Source organism: Aythya ferina (genome assembly GCF_964211825.1).
Source record: "Aythya ferina genome assembly, chromosome: 12".
Lineage (NCBI taxonomy): Eukaryota > Metazoa > Chordata > Aves > Anseriformes > Anatidae > Aythya > Aythya ferina.
This window is the reverse complement of record NC_140308.1, coordinates 14,900,872-14,914,240: the sequence shown is the minus strand read 5'-3', so window position 1 is coordinate 14,914,240 and position 13,369 is coordinate 14,900,872. Positions and strand designations below refer to the sequence as shown.

The 13,369-nt window shown below is 38.8% G+C and overlaps 1 protein-coding gene across 1 annotated transcript in view; it reads right to left on the bottom strand.

Annotated features, from left to right (window-relative positions):
* The window catches only part of LOC311443263 (uncharacterized protein), a 471,777-nt gene extending 462,141 nt beyond the window's left edge, over nt 1–9,636 (bottom strand). Inside the window, exons 1-3 of the mRNA XM_084533324.1 lie at nt 9,111–9,636; nt 8,886–9,004; nt 6,877–6,971 (exon numbers count right to left, since the gene is read on the bottom strand). The gene's annotated coding sequence lies outside the window, so the exon portion shown is untranslated. The remainder of the gene's footprint in view (nt 1–6,876; nt 6,972–8,885; nt 9,005–9,110) is intronic.
* Between the last annotated feature and the right edge of the window lie 3,733 nt (nt 9,637–13,369).

Below are 13,369 nucleotides of genomic sequence, written 5' to 3'. Positions count from 1 at the left end.
ACAAAAGCACAAATACACTGAATCTTAAATCATCATAATTTTCACTATTGCAAGTTTATAATGCACTGGAGATACCAGAAGGAGCATGACTCAGACTGAATAAACTAACAGTGAAATCACTCCTAAAGGGGTGAATGCAAATCAGGTCACATAAATGTTCTGTGATTGTGGTCGCAAAGATCATTAAGTTACCTTCCCAAGAGAAGTGCCATTGTACATGGCAGCATAGTGCATTGACAGACCAAGAGTATTTTGGAGCCACTGCCCAGTCTGACAACACATGCACCTTAATTTTACATTACCAGCATTTTTCTTTGTGTCTTACTCCCCTACCAACGAGCCTTACAAGACAACACATTTTATAAGGATTAACAACTGGTTCTGAATAAACCCTGTTGTGGTTGGCATGAAAATGTAAGTGTGTGACAAGTACAGTACATAGTACTGGTGCGCCCTGTATTTTGTAAGAGATATAGATAGCTAACATGCGTTAATTGAAGTTGGCTACATAATGCTTTTTGAGGAGTCATAACCAAACTCTCTGCAATCTATTGCAAACATCTCATAAAACAGCTTTGAATTTCTGTAAATGTGTTTGTAATTTACAGATCTTATCCAACTAATTAAAATTAGTCTAAAGCTACTCCCAGAAAAGTATTATTTCATCTTCTATTTTCATGTTTTGCCATTAATGGCATTTGATTAGTTACTGGATAGACTTTCAGCTGTCTGACTGGATAGCACACGATTATTTTTTAAACAGAAGCGGAGTAGAACAATAAATAATGTAAATGCACTTCAACTTCAAACTTTTATTAAACTTTCACAACATTTTGACGTATACCAGTGGCCACATGAAAATTCACAACAACAGATAATCAGACCCTACAATGAGCAATAAATCAAATTTGAGTCTCCCCTCATAAACCACTTCAGCAATCTGGTTCTTATTATTTGGACAGCTCTGATTCTGTCTCTCATCATGGAACAAAAAGCTCTGTCCGGGAAGGAGTCCCTCTGGGACGAATCTTGATGTTGTTCTTTTTTAGATAGTTCAGTTGATTAAGAAAAAAAGTGAATCTTGCCTTAACAAAATGCTTCAAAATTTTTCAAAAGAAAATGTTTCCGGAACTATACACTGAAAACCCATGACTAGATCTATAGCAGCAGCACTCAGCATGGCTCTTCTCTCAGATGCATGTGGATGTTCACCCCACAAGCAAACGCCAAGATAAAAGGTTCCCTCAAGGAACCACCATCCCTCTTTTCTGACTAGGTTTCTATTATTTCGGGGAAAATTACACTAATGGAACGAAAAAAATATTTAAAATATTCCTTTTGGGATTTAGAACAGTGGAGCTTTCATTTTGTGAAACAACTTAGATACTTGTACTGGGAAAAAGTCTGCTACTTTGGAGTTATGGGTTGTCACTACAGAAAATTTAAACTCAGATACAAACTTAATCCCCCATTGTTCATAGGACAGGATTACATTTATTTTATAAAATTGATGTAGAAGCCACAAGTTGTTTTCTTCTTGCCAGATCTCTGTTACAGGATGTACTTTTTTTTTTGCTTTAAAAAGCATAAAACAAAAGTGTCATTATGTACTTCTAAAGTACACAGATTTAAGCCTTCCCTTTTGAGAAGTAAATCAATACTGATTCAGAATGAAAAGAAAACAGCAGCTCTAAGAACAACAGTGGCTCTCCACTTTGAATCATTTACCCTGAAATTCTGACCGCACAGAAGTCAATGGCAAAAGTCCAAGTGACACTGGGGTAAGAAACTCGCCATTCATACCTTGCTCAAGCTGCCATGCTCACAGGTAGCAGAGAACTATTAAGAATGAACAAATCTCAGGTTTCTTTCCTACTCTATTTACTTTAAGAGCACGTACAAAATGTATAAAGATTCACTTGCTCCAGCGATGGAGGCTCCAGAGCCTCCACGGGCAGCTTCCTCCAGTGTTCAGTCACCCCATGATGCAAAAGCTTTTCCTTTTGTTTAAACATTACTTCTTTCATTTCAGTTTGTGCCCGTTGCCTCTTGTCCCATCACAGGGCATCACTGAGAAGAGCCTGCCTCCATCTCTTCTGCCCCATCAGATACTTATGCACATTGCTAAGGTCCCCTGAGCCACCCCAGCTGGCTCAGCTGCCCCAACCTCTGCGCTCCTCTGCTGGACTCATCCCAGCACGCCCATGTCAGGCTTGTTTGGGGAGCCCAGAACAAGCTCTGAATAATTTTACATTCTATATCATCAAAACCAGGAATGCAGACGTGCAACTATCTGTAAGCAAACTAACCAAACATTTCATTATTATTCTTACATCCTTTACATAGGCTTTCTGACGGAAACAATACTGTGTAACAGAGAAATTATATGAATGCAAAGAGATTCCTTGCCTATGATAAAATATTTACTGGCCTCTGCCAACACAGCCATTACTATATTTATCCTTCCAGCATCCCTTTGAGGTGAGGAATACTAATACATGCATTGTACACATGGAAGACAGAAGGACATGGTGACCTACCTAATATCACACAGGAAGTACGGGGAAGAGTAAGGAATGCCTGAGCGTGAGGCTAAATGTTTTATAGCAGATGTGTGAGATATAAAGTAGAAGACTTAAATTATTAATGGAGAAAACTTACAATGCTGTGGGGCTCATAGAAAAGATTTTCCTATGGTGCACATCCTGGTCTCCTGGCACTTCACATAGCCTCCATGAAAGCACACAGAACTTTTCTCTCCCTATATTCTCATTAAGACCCTGGTTGGTTTCAGTGTAAAGAGAAAAAAGTTTAAGTCCATTCAAGAACTGTTTCTCTCTGCATTGTCAGAGAGTTTAGATTCTTTCCTGTGCATCCCCAAACATTATATGCTAGACGGAAAACATAAGCCCTCAGCTTTTATTTTGCTGTGCTAGAACATGTAAAAGCCTTTTGTTTCTTCTCATAAAATAGGTTTTGTATTGCCTTATGACCCTTCTCTACATCTGTTCCAGTTTTACAGAACATTCCTGTCCATAGGTGACCAACACTACACGATATTTCTGAAGTTGTATCAGTCTCTATAATAGCACCACTATTTCCTCTGGAAATACCACTCCTAATGCATCTTAAGGTTGCACTGCCTTTTCCACTGCTGCATCATTCCTTAAAATAATTCTCTTTATAGCTCACAATGCAGAGAAATAGAAGTATGGAATCACTATAATTGAAATATGGTTGGTTTCTAAGGAATTTCTTTGAAGGAGGGAGCAGTGTACACATTTCATAGATTAGCTGAAGTCTTTCTCAACTGAGAAGCATATGGAGATGTGAGAGAAAAAGAAGAGATGGAAAGGGAGAATTGGTGGGTGTTATATACAAATGGAGCAGGAAGATGAGAGCATAGGAGTAATGATTTCTTGTGTGCAACAGCAGGAGTATACAGACACATTTTCCCTATTGGAAGTTCTCTAATAGCTCTATACAGAGTGAGGCTTGCCTGGTTCTCCTGATTTCTGGGGAATAGAAAAATCCTGAGAAAACAGTAGACACTGATAAGGCAGAAGCTTCACTCTAGCTGCTTGAATAAGTATTGAATAAATATTATCAGCAACAAGGGTCTGCACTAACCAGCTTCTTTATCCCTTCAGCTCAGTATTCAGAAACAACTATGCAGAACATAAGAGCAGAGCTTCCCCTTCAGACCTATGCTGTCATTAGGGGAAATAGAAAAATTGCACCTTTTTGTCACTTGACAGTATGATAAAAATTAAGATAGTATCCTGCAATTTTTTTACTGAATGTAAAATGCTCCCTTTCATACAGCTGCCACAGTGTTGGTAACAATCTAGAATCTGAATTCTTAGTTAAGTGTGAGAGTTGGTTTTTATTTTTCTAAATAAAAACAAGGAATTTTCTATGTGACAAAACAATCAATTTAGTACCATTATATGCTTTCCCCTGTATATGACAAGTGTATTAAGTTTACTTTACATTGTATACACTTAAAAACATCAGAAAACACAAAGTGACGCATTCAACATTCCTGAAGTGAGATTAGTGCACTGATGATTCATTTGGACTTTTTCATGTAAAGATTTCAGCAGCATCGGCATGTTTCCGTGAAACATTTTCCTTTTGTGGTTTAACAACTCTTTTTTAATCAAGTGAAAAGTGTTGTATTGAATTTTTTTTATTTTTTGATTAGCCTTAATGAATGTCAACTTTTTCATAGGGAAAACCTAGAAATCCTTAGTCAGTCAAAACCCTCATTGATTGTATCCTCTGATGTTAAAAATTATTCATGGCTAATATATTCCCAGAAAGAAAAATAGTGTTGAAGGCATGAACAAACATGTAGTGATTAATCACATATCTTTTTACACACTATTTCTTTTTCAGATACAGACTTCTCTCTGAAGAGTCAGCGCTAGATGAAGGGAACATCACATCTTGCTACCCTAAACAAGAAGTTCAAGCATCCTGTTATACAGCTTTCAGGTCAAGGAGAGACAAGGCCATGTAAATCTAAGTGATTCTTAATGAGTTCTTTACTCATAGCCTTATGAAGGCACAAATGACCATAAAATGACTATCTATTGATTTTGAACCCAGCATGACTTATTTCCAAACCCTGAGGAACAATGGCAGGGAGATAGAACATCTTTAGCCAGGGCTAAATTATTACCAGAGAGAGTTATCTTCAAAAGTCCCTGTCCAGCGATCAGCAAACACCAGCAGGAAAGATCATACAGCCCCAGGACCTCAACCATCACTGCCCCAGCTTGGCAAATACACAACACACACCGCCAGCCTTCCTCCGGGGGCAAAATATCCCACTATATTATTTCACTGGAAAAACAGGAATGCAATCCCCCAGGTGCCAGGAGATCAGCTGAATAAGGGTGAAGTCAGCAGACTGGGAATTGTTCCTGGGGGCCAGATGAGCGGTTGGCTGTCTAGTTTCTAACCAGGGCCACTGCTGTTTCAGACAGAAGTGGGGGAAAAATGCATTATACAGCTACAGAAAAACTTGCACACAAGGAAAGTCTTTTTACAAACCTCACCAGTTAAAAGCTGCCTTTGCTAGGCAGAGTGAATCCTACAATGCCTTCTAAAACTCTAGGTATTATGTCGATATCCTTAATTTTTTTCTATAGATGCCTGTTCCTGTCTGAAATGATATTCTGTAACTGCCTGTGACCTCTGCCTTCTGTAAGGATTCCTAAACCAAAATCACTAATCAATAAAAAGGCACCTTTTTCACCAAATAAAAACAGACTGTAATTAGCTTTAGCTGTAATAAATTAGTTTTTTTTTTTTTTGACAATAACAGTCTTTAAATTAAAAATCCGTACGTATATACAAACCATCCCCAGTATTTATTTCCTTAGAACATCTGTAGATGCTATTTCTTAGCTCTGTTTACTAACTCACTTAATGTCTAATTTGTTTTCTAACCCAAGTCTCTTGGTTTCTGCAAAACCATGTGGCAATGAGTTTTGAAGACTATGCAATGTCTGAACACTTCCTAAAAACAAGAATCAATTCCTTTTTCCTTCACATCCAGCTTCACATTGCATTGCCTGAACTTCTAATATTGTTCTTTGTTTCTTCCTCCCTCCTCAAATTCTTATAGTGCAGTTAAACCTTACAGAAATAAAACAAATAACCTATATTGCTAATGGATCTATTTACATCTGTGATTTGTTCTTTCTAATACATGCATAATATGTAAGATAGTAGCAAAGCTTGCTATGCAAGCTACTTCTCCCCCCCCCCCAAATACATACTAATTACTGCAGCAAAATTGAATTTGCCTGTGCATACATTGAGGTTAACCATGCAGTTAGTAATGAATGAAGCACCAAGAATCAGTTGTGCATCGAAGAAGGAAATAAGTATTTAAAATCATGAGCAAGATTCTAATTACCGAGCCTGGGAAATAATTTAGTTAATTTTGGCTTTAGGATTAAATAATTCTAGAAGATGCTAAGCTGCTTTCCATGCTTAATTAGAGGCTCAACTTCACTGAAAACCTCCTGAAACACCATAGGCAGCGGCAGAAAAATATCCACTTCAACTGTTTCCTAGGATGTCATAGCATCTTTGACAGAAGTGTTATTACTTGAAAACTTTATGGCACGCAGCAGAAAATTATTGTATTCTTGTATTACAATTTTGTTAATAGATAAATCATCTAAATCACCACAAAAGACTAGAGAACAATTTACAGTGTATCATAAAAATTGATGAATGTGACAGGAAAAGCATTTGGATGAGAAAAGGCATTAAGTGTGAAAGAAGAATTTTTAAATTAATTTACAAAAGTCCTGAAATCGCGAAGTAACTGTATCAATTTTGACCGAATGAATCAAGCTTTCCCACATCAACATAACTGGTTCAGGGCTTAAGTCTCACAAAAACCTGCTGTAAAAGGAAACAGTAGAGAATTTTCTTGTCAGCGCATGAATAGTCAATGGCAAAAAGAGTAACCATCAAAAAAAGCCAGTTGCAGCTGAGGGAAAAGCAAAAGAAATGAAAAGTCAGCACGAATGCACAGGTGGGACTGTTTGTCAAGTTGCTATGCAAGCAGCTAAGATTGTATCAGTATTTCCTTTAAAAAACTCCATTTTTAAAGAATTTATATTACTTGACTGTTAAAATACGTTTTGGGAAGAAACAAGGGTGCACTGTGCACGGGCAAATTTTTAAATTAAAAATGGCCGCCAAAATTGCTCCAGCAATTTTCTGCATACAATTGTTTCCATGTGAAAAGACCTACGTTTAGGCACAAAAACATAGATATCTTTTTCTTTAAAGTATATATTTCTTATAAGAGAGAAAAAAAAAAAAAAAAAGAAAAAAAACACCTACCAACTTGGCGCTTGGTGCTGCAGCCACACACACTAACACCAAAACACCAGCTCCAAATAAGAGCAACAATGTCGGGAAGTAGAGTACATCTGCCCCTGCATTTGAATGCAAGCACAAGGCAAGTGTGAAGCACAATTTCTGGAGTCACTTTTAATTCAACCAAGAACTCTTTAGTACAATCTCAAGCCAGAAACCATTTTCTTTCCCTAACATCGCCGTTGTGTCCCTTGGCAAATATGCCAAAAGCAGCAGCAAAATGAGAAGGCTTTAGGTTTTAATATATTTTTCTAATATTCATTTTTTATTCCCTAAGTGAATAATGTGAACTAAATCATATCAGCTGACTATCTCTAAATTATCACCCTTACATTACCAGCTATTCTATTTTTTTTTAAGCCATCTATTTTTTTGGAAGTCAGAATCAATGTAACAAACCATTATGTGTGTATGAATAAAGACAATATTATTGCAAAAAAAATGTCATCACTTTTTAAACAAGATAAACAGTCCTTCTAATCCAAAACATCAAAGCAATTATCTACATTTTGTTAAACCAAAACGTCTTTTCAGAAACCAGCATGATGTTAGGAATTCATGTCAATAAATCACAAACCAAAACAGAGTGAAGTTGCTGAACTGTTTCTAGTTTCAGTGGAGAAAACATATGCACCAGGCATTTTTCAATCCCTCAGTCTCTGCACAACGCAGGTAAATAGATGAGCTGGAAGTGCCAGATCAGTTACTGATCTTGCTCAGCAATATGTCTCCAAGTGACAGAACAAGACCCTTCAGAATAAAATGAGGGAGAGAAGAATAAAAAGAAATTGCGCTGTCCTCCAGAAAGGGTTCCTTACACTTAAAGCTTAATAGTAAACTGCATATATACATACACACAATTAACTTAAAAACAATTCCTGTATTAGCTATTACGTTTGAGCACGGGCATTCTCTTGAAATAATTACATGGAGGCAGTATTTTATTTTGCTTTTGGAGGATTTGCATACCAGAGGAGTTGCTCTGTGTGCACATGGCTTGAGTGCAACCTACAGATGCAGAGCCTTTGCGCTCTGACTACACAATCAGTTTTCCTTTAGAGAGATGGAGGGGAGGCCTCCCGTGTTATTGCCCACCATGTGGTACATGAAATGGCTTTCAGTTGGGCCTCAAATCTCTTCGTACTGAGGGCTGTGGACACACAGATGAAAAGACGAGGCTGGCCAGAGATCGATTACAACACGACGTTACTTGCTATTTGGTAGTGAAATAAGGCTCCTCACAACCAGCCTGGAAGCAATACTAGCTCACCAGTGCCTGAGCCAGTTATTAGGGTTGAAACTCACATTTTTGGAGGTGCTTTCTGACATTACTTTTGGCTACTCACCTCTCCCAACAACCGAGCTGGCCACGCCACTGCAGCCACCAGCCTTTTCTATAAGCACATATTTACTAATATGACCAATATATTACCATATGCCCCATTACAAGGTTAGAGAATCAGATGCATACACTAAAGAAAAAAATAAATCAAGGTTTCCTTCACCAAAAGGATTTCTGAAGTCAGCCTAATACTCCAGATTTGAAATTAAAAATAAACCTTAACCACAACACCTTTTTCTCACAAACTAGTTGTTACTACCCGATCAGTGTTATTTTCAGATTTGCCTTTGATCTGTCTCTAAGTTCACAGATTTGGGAACAGGGCTGCTTCCCAACAGATTTTTCCCCAACAGCTTCTACTTCTAACACTAAACCTTTCAAACACGGGATGAAACAACACATACAGAAACATTAGAGCTCTTCTGAACTGCATCACCACGGTCCTCTTCTTTTTAATGCCATTCTCTCCCTACTGCTGCCTAACAGGGTCGGAACCAAAGTTGAAAGGCAAAATGCAGTCTTTTTGCCTTTCCAAAATAACCCTCCAATGCTCTGTGATCTGCTACCTTAATGCTGTGTACAGGAACACACTGAACACCAGGTAAGCAAGCAATGCCTCTTTATCACTCACCAGTTATTACAGCCAGAATCTTCCCAGGCCTGAAGTCCACATAAGCCCCTCAAAAGCAGGCAGAGAGCCTAAACATAGCTGCAGCTCCTCACGGCTCCTCCTAGCACAACACCTCACAGCTGGTGCAAAGGAATAAAATTGTTGAGGGCTCCTTAAAACCTCTACAACTTTAGAAAGAGGCTGCAGGTGTGAAAGAGCAGATCGCAGCCACCTGCTAGGCATCACCTGAAGCTTCCCAGATGGAGGAATTACCCTGAGAAGGCGGCTAGCAGCCAGCCACACGTGTGCAGCATGTCTCGTGCCACTTGCATTGACTCTTCTTCCAGCCAGGTGATTTAATTATGTGCCTACACAGCAGTTTTAGTACTCCACTTCCTAAGGACATGGCTAGCAGAATTACAGTGTGCATGAAGACAGCCTAAGCACAAAGCTCAGGTGATGTGGGAAGAACTGTGCACTGCACCCTCAGGTCTGCTCTTCTGCAGCACAGCTCCTGGAGGTGCCAGGAGAGGATACCCCCGCGGGGACATCCATAGGAGGGAAAGACATGCTGCAAACTGCATTTAACTTCACCTGGAGCTAAAGCCTGACAATTCACAGAGCCCCCATCTAAAACTCAAGCTTCCCCCCTGCAATATTTTAACTCTGGCAGCGTTTTCTCCTGAAGGGACTCTCTGAGTCTCTGCTCCCACAAAGACAAGTTGGTACAAAGGACAGAATTCCACAAAAGAAAAAAAAAATCAGCTGCGGGAGAACTAAAACACAGATAAGTCACCTGCTCCGTATAAACTATAAGGGCTCTGCCTTCTCACCCCTCCAGCAGACCTTACTGGTAACATGGCTCACTGTTCAAAGCCTGGATCAGCAGAGAGCTCCTTTCAGATGTAACACCTGATTGCCGTGGACTCACACTCATTATATACTTTAGCCCCTGTCCTTAAAAACAAAATTAAAACAAACAAACAAACAAACAAAACACAGAGAAACAAAAAACCCAAGCACTTAAATTATTTGCTGAAAGGTGGCTGTAGGTGCTTATCAAGTCGGTTGGCGATTATGCAGTGAATTTCAGTGCCTGCAATAACGTCAATGTACAGATCAGATATTATAAGCAGAAAGCAGGCCTTCCAAACAATAGAGCATCAAGTGTTAAACAGTTTTGCAACATTTTCCTGCAGCTTCCCTGTGCAGAACGCTTAGAAGATGCTCTTTTCTAACCTAGCCTTCCAGGGTTTAATGCAACTGCTGAAAAAACTGAGCTGCTTTGGGTTCATTTCACATGACAAAATGTTTAAATGCTTGGAACCAAAGTTTCACAACTATTCTTTCTAAGCTGACAACAATGGACACATGTACAAGTCATTTAAGACTAACAAATAGAACAATATAATTTTATAGCTATGGATTAACTATCCACAGGAGGCAGGCTTGGCTGGCCTTGTAGCTTGTTCCTTACTTTATACATACTGCTCGTTCTTCTCTTCCAGGAAATGTGGCTGGGAAGGGAATTTTGGTCCACTTTCTTGAAGTTCATTTCCTTTTCTTGACTAGGAGACAAATGCAAGTATGGTGGAAATATTTCTGAGCACCCTTATTATCCAAAATACCAAACAGCATACTTTATTTCATGTGCGAGCACCGTTTTCTTTTTTCCCATGCATTATTATACTCAACCATTAATATTTTCATTATTATTAATAAAAAAATTCTGGTTGGGGGTCAAATACCAAGTATTCACACATATACTAAGGCAATTCTTTTGAACACAGAGGCAATGCTGCGGTTCAAACAATTGAAGTTGAAGAGCTACTAGTATCTACTAAGAGCTACTAGTATCTGAGCCATAAGTTTCCTAAAATCAGTGCAAGCACTGAGCCTGCAGCTCACAGAGAGGCCCATGGCACAGGTGTTCTCCCTCATGGTAAATACACAGTCCTGGTTTTCAGTGAGACTCCTCCCATGCATAAATGTTTGAAGAATAAGCAACACGATTTGTATGCAGGTGCCAGCTGGTAAGACGCAGCACATCTGTAAATACCGGAGTACGACATACAAAGAAGTCCTGCTGATCCATCCCTTCCCAAAATGCCAGCCTTCAGATAGAAAGAGGCAAACCCCACCAAACTTGGTACCATCCATTACAGCCACAGTTTTCAATTCACCCACCTGCTTAGAGTGCTAGAATATTTCCTTCCTGGTCCTGACTCATCACTCTCCCGTCAAAGTTACAGCGTGCTGAAGTACTGAGGAGCTTCTTGCTCTCTCCTAAAATTTTGGGACGTCACACTGACACATCTCTCTGTGAAATTCTCACCTCCCTTAGTACTAATTTAGACCATAAGGCTACCATAACTTTAGTATCTAAGTATTTCCAATTAATAATAAAGTATAAGAGTTGAGATGAATGCATCAAAATTTTACTGTTTTAATTGTACATGGATAATGCATTATCTAAGCCACTTTCACTACTAAAAAAATAAGAGTTTGGAAAAAATCCTACCACGTATAAATTTAATTTCTGTCCACTAAATTACCCTGAATATTTAGACTGCCTCTGTAAGAAATACACATGGCACCCAGTGTCTTTGGACAATTAGTCAGCCTTTAAGCCTCTTGCCTTAATTGCTGTTGGTATTTTTACATACTTTCTTCATCAGCTCTTTTTTCCAGTGATGTCACTGTAATTATTTCTATTTGGCCTGGATGGTTTACGTTATTTATCCAGTGAGATAGCTGTCTTATATTTCAATTGTTTGTCCATTTTTAGAACTGAAGTCCCTATAAAATTTCGCTCCCTACTGTCAGGGTGGTTCCCAGCCATCCGCTGTGATATTGTTTGAGGGTGGGTAATGATATTTAGCAATTCTTTGTCCTAGCGACTTCTCCATGCTGTAGCATCAGAGCAATGGTTTCTCTGAAGGCGCTGGCTCACATCACCTTTTCCTTGGCAGGTCAGATAGCAATCACCATTTCAGCAGAGGCACTGTGATTGGAAACATTGGCATCACTCCTGCACTGGAGCGTCTCTGCTGGGAGTCAGAGATTTATTCATTGATCAAAATGAGTCCCCGAACCAAAGTTCCAGGAAGCACTTTTACCTGGCCTTAATTTTAAGTCTGTGGCTACTTACATACGGTCCAAAACTTCTCTGTTTTCCTGGACCAGAGTCCTTGCCAGGAGTAATGAAGAGGTTTGGAAGACTTGCTGTAAACTGGTAGTGCCAGAAAGCCTGCCTGTTTTCCCAGGCATTTCAAGGGATCAGTATCAGAATACCATGAAGCAATAAAAGAATGAATACCTCATGTTGCTATTTTCCTGCAGCATCTACCAAGTCATTATTATTATCATCAATAATTGCCAATAATAATTGGCAGAAGCCTCTCCTTTGTTGCCTCTATTGTTTGCCAAAGGTTTCTTTATTTTTAGTAAGTCTGGGTAAACAGGACAGAATGTGTTAGAAACATTTGGAAAACTTTGTGATCTAAAGCGACAAAGACCTTTCCCCCAGGGCACCAGCAGAAAACAGCAAAACTCTGTACATGAGTTAATAAGTAAGAGCAAAACAACTAAAACCTTGGGATTTACCATTTTCCAACAGTGATTTTCCACAGTCCCTGTTGATCAGTATTTATTATTTACCTCTTAGCTTCACAGTGCTTCATTTTCACTTGAGATATGGGTTATTGCTTTGCAAATTGTATACTAATACTGCTTACCTACAAATACTTTAGGTATGATCCCAGGGGCAGTGCTGAATGCATTTTAATGAACATCTGAACTTTGAAAATTCAGTAGCATTTATTTTAACCAGAACTAAAAGACAAAGCAGAATTCCAAATTTGGCGATCAGCTTATATCTACTTAAGCTTAAAGAGAGACTGAAGTAGGGCAAAATTCACTCCTATGCAGAAGACACGCAGTCAGCCTGTGCTGCATTTAAGTTGTCCCCACAACAGGCCTTATATGCTTCAAAAAGCTAGTCCTGAGACATCCCAGGAAAGGAAAATATTAGCTTTTGCTGGGAAAAAGCAAAACAAAATGTATTTAAGATACAAATGTCTGCTTAGAATATTTGGGGCTGTAACAACTTTTGAAGAAACCTGGCAGACTAGTTTATAAAACAAGCAGTTGTTCCCTCTTTGCATATTAGTTAGACATCATGAGAGAATTAGGATAGCTAAAGTATTCTCAGATGTTTGCAGTGATCACTCCCCAGTTGAGTGTTTGCAAAATCCAATGTGTAAAATTTCCCATAAACAAAAGGATTTTTAAAATGTCGATTCTGGGATGTTCTTGGCTGAGACTGCTGGAACAAATAGGAATAGGTTTATGAATATAAATAGCTGATATGGATTGTGCTCAGGAATATTTGTGCTAATAAGCCAGAAATAAAAATAAATAAAGTGAAATTACAATGCAAAAAGTGACAGAGCTAGCAATCTAGAACTAGTCCATTTTCACTCATCCTGTTTCAGCCCACATGT